This window comes from Bos mutus, chromosome X (assembly GCF_027580195.1).
Source record: "Bos mutus isolate GX-2022 chromosome X, NWIPB_WYAK_1.1, whole genome shotgun sequence".
NCBI lineage: Eukaryota > Metazoa > Chordata > Mammalia > Artiodactyla > Bovidae > Bos > Bos mutus.
Genome location: NC_091646.1, coordinates 109986456 through 109993602, shown reverse-complemented (window position 1 = coordinate 109993602; position 7147 = coordinate 109986456).

Genomic DNA, 7147 nt, shown 5'->3' with positions numbered 1-7147 from the left:
GCATTTTGCATTAGAAATTCTTGAATTTTAATTCATCAATATCAGACAGTCTATTTAAAAGAAGAATAGTACGTCAAGAGTGTGTCTGTATGTGCCCATGTTCAAACATGTGCACATGCATGTGTGTGACAGAGACAGTATATATGTGTTGTGGGGCAGCGGGGTGGGGTTATTTACTTCAACAATTACATTTCAGAGGGAGTTGAGGAAACAAGACTTATTTTCAAAATAAGTCAATCGGATGTCAGGGAAGTTGGGTCACTCAAAGGGAGGCCCAGAGTGGACCCAAAGGAGCAAAAGAGGACTATGCAGAAAGCCGTGGTGGGCTACAGTGTTCTCTAGTTCTCAAGTCACAAGTTATCACTAAGAGAAAGTGAAGAATCTCTTGAAAGAAAGGCGGTAACCTGACAGAAGACTTCCATGACTTATAATTTAAAAGAACAGCTGAAAGCAGATCCTCTTTTTGGCTTTGTCTTTCAACTGAGAATTAACATCAGATGAAAATCAGAATCTCACTAAACCATTTACTAAGAAAGTAGACCATGGAAAGTGTCTCCCTGAAAGCTATCAGAGAAATGGAAAGCAATCAAGAATCAACACTAGAGAACAATTCAAAGGTGCAGTGAAAAGTGGATGGGGGTGGTGTGATACAGAGTACTGTGAAAGAGCAGTCCTATTGTTAAGAGAAAACCAGTGAGGGGCTCAAAATGTCATCTGAGTGGTGAGCAAAGTGACAGGAACAGAAAGCCAGAGTGAGCAGGGGATGCGAAGAAGCTGTGCTTGCTCTTAAGAAAAGTGATGCTCTGGCAGATTGGCAGAGCCAGCCGTGGGAGGCACCCAGCCACCGAGCCAGTGTCTCTAAGGACCACTCCAATGTGTCTTCCTGGAGAACAATTCACAGAAGGGAACTGGACAGGCTCCAGGGCACACCCAACTGGCAGCTGACGGGCAGTTGTGGACATAATCATCTCCACCCTGGGGTCTTCACAAGCAGTTATTGATGGAAATGAAATTGTTCCAATCAGTACTACTATTCAATTCAATAAATTTAGCATAATATTGAGCCACCTGCTATGTATTCTGTGCTGTGCTGACTCAGACAGAACCATCCATTCATTTATTGAGCACCTACTGTGGACCAGGCACGGTTGTGAGCTCTGGCAATATAGCAGTGACCAAAACAGACAAAAATCCCTGCCTTCCTGGAGGTTACATACTAGTGAGATCCAAAGAAGAATAAAGCAAGCTAACTGCTACTTACCATCTATTATGTATCAGGTGCTTTACATCCATTATCACATTTAATCCATATAGCAACCTATGAGAAAGTTTATTATCACCATACAGAAGACAAAACTGAGGTTAAAATAGATTAAAAACCAGACTAAGATAACACAGCTAGGCAGTGAGAGAACTGATGCTGGAAACCATCCATGTCTGTCTTATTCCAAAGTGCATGGATTTCTCCTCTAACTTTCTGACCTTCCATAGATCCTCAGGGTGAGTTTCAACACCCTCAAGATTTAACTTTTAGAGACTGCTTTCCAACAGCCATTCAAAAATGCCAGGATTACTCAAGGTTCAGTGGATCAGAATCAGATCTTGCGGATATAGACATGAAAACACATCACCTTTGCCCTGAACCCTTTCACTCAGTAGGTGAAGAGGCAGTCTGGGAAAGTGCTTAAGAGCCCAGGTGCTGAGGAAAGACTTAGTGACCTCAAGTCTCAGTTCTGCCTCTGCCTGTGTAACCTTGGGGAAGTTGTTTAACTTCTCTATGCCTTGGTTTTCCCACCTGCAAAATGGGGATAATAAAACCTACCTCACATTGGGGGAGGACTGCAAGGATCAGGAAGATAATAATAGCAAACACTTATATACTGCTTATTATGTGTCAGGCACTATTCTAACCACTTCATATATGTTAGCTCTTTAATGACAACAAACAGTTCTCAAAGGTCAGGAACTCCTGGAGATCTGTGAGGTCAAAACTATTTTCATAAAAATACTCAGTCGCATGTTACTTTTGGCATTCTCATCTTCTCACAAGTGTACAGTGGAGTTTTCCAGAGACTATATGATGTGTAATATGATCTGTTGATTGAATACAAAAGCAGATATGAGAATCCAGCTAGCTTCTATTGATCCAAGTGTTTAAAAGATTTGTAAAATGAAAAATAATGCTATTTTCTCACTGAATTTGTTTTGTTTTTGAAAATGTAGTCATTTCTCATTAAAAAGATTTGTATATTAACATAAGCAATGGGTTTACTACTTTTTTAACATACTGATAAACAATTTTTCAAAATTTCTCAGTTTCAATTTCTAATGAGGTAAATATTGACAAATATAAGCCAAATAAACACTCTTTGAGGTCCTCAATAATTGTTAACCATCTAGAGGTCCTGCAGCCAAAAAATTTAAGAACCTGTAATATATATAAGAAGGGCTCAATAAAGGACAGAAATGGCAGGGACCTAACAGAAGCAGAAGATATTAAGAAGAGGTGGCAAGAATACACAGAAGAACTGTACAAAAAAGATCTTCATGACCCAGATAATCACGATGGTGTGATCACTCCATCTAGAGCCAGACATCCTGGAATGTGAAGTCAAGTGGGCCTTAGAAAGCATCACTACAAACAAAACTAGTGGAGGTGATGGAATTCCAGTTGAGCTATTCCAAATCCTGAAAGATGATGCTGTGAAAGTGCTGCACTCAATATGCCAGCAAATATGGAAAACTCAGCAGTGGCCACAGGACTGGAAAAGGTCAGTTTTCATTCCAATCCCAAAGAAAGGCAATGCCAAAGAATGCTCAAACTACCGCACAATTGCAATCATCTCACACGCTAGTAAAGTAATGCTCAAAATTCTCCAAGCCAGGCTTCAGCAGTACATGAACCATGAACTTCCAGATGTTCAAGCTGGTTTTAGAAAAGGCAGAGGAAGCAGAGATCAAATTGCCAACATCCGCTGGATCATGGAAAAAGCAAGAGAGTTCCAGAAAAACATCTATTTCTGCTTTATTGACTATGCCAAAGCCTTTGACTGTGTGGATCACAATAAACTGTGGAAAATTCTGAAAGAGATGGGAATACCAGACCACCTGACCTGCCTCTTGAGAAACCTATATGCAGGTCAGGAAGCAACAGTTAGAACTGGACATGGAACAACAGACTGGTTCCAAATAGGAAAAGGAGTACGTCAAGGCTGTATATTGTCACCCTGCTTATTTAACTTATATGCAGAGTACATCATGAGAAACGCTGGGCTGGAAGAAGCACAAGCTGGAATCAAGATTGCCAGGAGAAATATCAATAACCTCAGATATGCAGATGACACCACCCTTACAGCAGAAAGTGAAGAAGAACTAAAGAGTCTCTTGATGAAAGTGAAAGAGGAGAGTGAAAAAGTTGGCTTAAAGCTCAACATTCAGAAAACGAAGATCATGGCATCCAGTCCCATCACTTCATGGCAAATAGATGGGGAAACAGTGGAAACAGTGGCTGACTTTATTTTTTGGAGCTCCAAAGTCACTGCAGATAGTGACTGCAGCCATGAAATTAAAAGATGCTTACTCCTTGGAAGGAAAGTTATGACCAACCTAGACAGCATATTAGAAAGGAGAGACATTACTTTGCCAACAAAAGTCCATCTAGTCAAAGCTATGGTTTTTCTAGTGGTCGGGTACGGATGTGAGAGTTGGACTATAAAGAAAGCTGAACACAAAAGAATTGATGCTTTTGAACTGTGGTGTTGGAGAAGACTCTTGAGAGTTCCTTGGTCTGTAAGGAGATCCAGCCAGTCCATCCTAAAGAAGATCAGTCCTGGGTGTTCATTGGAAGGACTGATGTTGAAGCTGAAACTCCAATATTTTGGCCACCTGATGCGAAGAGCTGACTCATTTGAAAAGACCCTGATGCTGGGAGGGATTGAGGGCAGGAGGAGAAGGGGACGACAGAGGATGAGATGGTTGGACGGCATCACCAACTCAATGGACATGGGTTTGGGTGGACTCTGGGAGTTGGTGATGGACAGGGAGGCCTGGCTGCTGTGGTTCATGGCATTGCAAAGAGTTGGACATGACTGAGCAACTGAACTGAACTGAATATATATACTGGACTTCCCAGGTGGCACAGTGGTAAAGAATCCACCTGCTGATACAGGAGACGTTGGTTCAATCCCTAGTTTGGGAAGATTCCCTGGAGGATGAAAAGGCAACCCATTCCAATATTCTTGCCTGGGAAATCCCATGGACAAAGGAGCCTAGTGGGCTATAGTCCATGGAGTTGCAAAGTGTTGGACACAACTTAGCAACTGAACAACAACAATATATATAATACCTAAAATATAATGCCTACAGTATCTGTCACATAGTAAGCACTCAAAACGCTAAGTAATTATTTTAATACCTACAACCATAATAGGCATCATATGATGAGTGTCTTAAAAGAAATTCTAAATGCTGTAGAAGTCCACAGAAAAGAAAGTTCACATCCAGCTGAAGGATCCTGGAAAGGCTTCATAAAGTAGGAGACATTTGACATGGACACTAAAGAATGAATAAGATTGTGAATAGAGAATTTGGTGGAGGGGAGTTAATTCCAGGTGGGAGAAACACTGAAGTGGGAGAGCAGAGGGTGTGCTCTGGAAACAAGAAGTGGTCAGGTTTGGCTGAAACCAAAGCTGTGTGCAAAAGAGGAAAGGCAGAGAAGGCTGGAAAGGAAGATCGGTGAGCACATATTCTGTGGAGAGCCTTGAGTGCCAGGATGAGGAGTTTGCACATTACCCAGCAGGTAAAGGGGTGGCCACTAAAGGTCATTAGCCAAAGGCTGAGGCTTATAGAGATGACTGGCAGCTATGCTTAGGATTATTTGAAAAGGATGAAGCTGGACCTGGAGGACCTGGTTAGAAGGCTACCACCACCGTCCAGGAGAAAGGGAAAAAGAACTGAGCTAAGGTAGTCCAGGGAATGGGAGGCAGGGAAGGGATGTGAAAGAGTAGGGCCATCAGTTAAATAAACATTCAGTGAACTTCCACAATCTACTCTGTTTCTCTCTCCAACATTAAGGACTTCCCCCATTACCCAAAGGTAAGTCATAATGGACATATTTCATATTTATGGCCACCGAACTGTGCCACACCATGGCAGGAGAAACTGAACAGGATAAGTATGTCAGATTTCAAAATGAATGTCCACAAGGAAACCAGGCTCCTAAACTAAAGGACAAAAATGGAGAGATACTAGAGGTGAGGGTAGATATTAAAATCCAGACTCCCTGTACAAATCAAAATTGATGATGATATATGACTTATGTAATCTAGTGGAAAGGGAAGTTATCCAATGAGCCCAAGGCCAAATGAAAAGAATTTTTTTCAAACAGAAGCAAAAGAAATGTTCCACCTGTCCTGAGTAAGAAAATACTCTGCAGCACATGGACATAGAGGGGTGGGGATTAGTATATAATAGTTCCAGCCTTTTGCCCAGTTGATTAATGGTTTGCTTTTGGGTGTTGTTTAAAAGAAAAACAAAAAAGAAGCCAAGCTATTCAGTGACTTACTGCAATGTTCCCTTAGTTTTCATTCCGTTCTTTCTGTACCACGTAAGGCTCAATGAAGTTCCTAGAAAACTCTGGGCATTTGTGCTCTGCTATGCTGGCTATTTCACAGAATTATGAAGAAGTAGACAGAGGTCTTACAGGCAAATAGAGAGGTATTAAGGTTCTTCCTCTCCCAAGTGGTTAACACATATAGTTTGCCTGGCAGGAGTGAATTTTATTCTTTCTGATCCTGTAAAAAGTCGGCGTAGGTGAAACATTCTCCTGGCAGGATTTCAAGATTGGATTTAAATAGCTGTCTTCTGTAATGGAATATCTTCAGAGTGAGGGAAAACCTTGAGAGTGTTATTTCCCTTGAAGGTTCATTAATACTGTCCACTAGCAGCTCTGTTCTACATTCACCCACAGCCCACTGCCAGTATCGGGTTGTGATTAGGAAGACCCAAGTGGGAAGGAGTTTCTGTGTCCTGAGGTGGGATCTGAAAGACTTATCTACTGAGCTCAACGAGAAGCTCAAGAAGTGCTCAAGGAGAAGCAAATGACCAAATGTCATACCTCCTTCAGTAACAGAAAGAAATAATGACTAATATTCATTGAGGACTTATCAAGTGCCAGATGCACTTGACTTGAATCATCTCAATGGAATCTCACCACAACCCAGCAAGGAAGGCACTATGGTCATATTGTAGGTGAGAGAACAGTGTCAGAGTTTTAAGTGACTGTCGAAAAGCATACACTAGCTAGGAAGAGGCAGAGCGAGAATTTGAACCCACATCTGATCCTTTCTATGATGCTTCACCACCACTAAAAGAGGTTTGTTTGTTTTCAATTGAAGTATTGTTGATGTATACTATTATCTTAGTTTCAGGTGTACTACACAGTGATTTGATATTTGCATTCATTATGAAATGATCACCACAATAAGTATAGTAGCCATCTGTCTCTGTACCAAGTTACTGCAATATTATTGCCCATTACCTTACGCTGTATGTTACGTCCCCAGGGCTTATTTATTTTGTGACTCCAGGTTTGTGCCTCTTAATCCCCTTAAAGGGTTTCTTTTTTGGTTTCTCCTGAATGTTCGTGCTTCCTGACAGGGCAGACCATGTTTTTTGGTACTCCAGATGATTACAGCACCATGGATCTCTGCATTGCCCTGTAGAATTCTCCCTCATCTGAAGGCCTTTGAGGTATCATGTCAGCCAACCACCTCAGGAAGCTCCCCTAATCCATTTGGGAAAATAGAATCTCAGATTAAGGTCATCTTTTCCAGTGCCTCAGCTCCTGTCGACTCTTCTCTCTAACATCCCTGTCTAGAGGCTCTCACTCGTGCTTGAAGATTTCCAGTCAGAGCTTGCTTCATGGGCATATGGCTATTTCATTTTGTGCTGGGCCCAGCAAATTAGGTGCTAATTCTGCTTCCAATGAAGAGAAACTCATTAGCTCAGGAGGCAGTCCATTCCATCACTGGACTCCTCTGTCTCCTAGCGAGGACATCCTTATGGTGTGAAGAAATCTGTTTACTCTCAGCTTCTTCCCACTGGCTTCAGAGACAGACAGACTAACTCTTCAGCCTCCTCATTATGG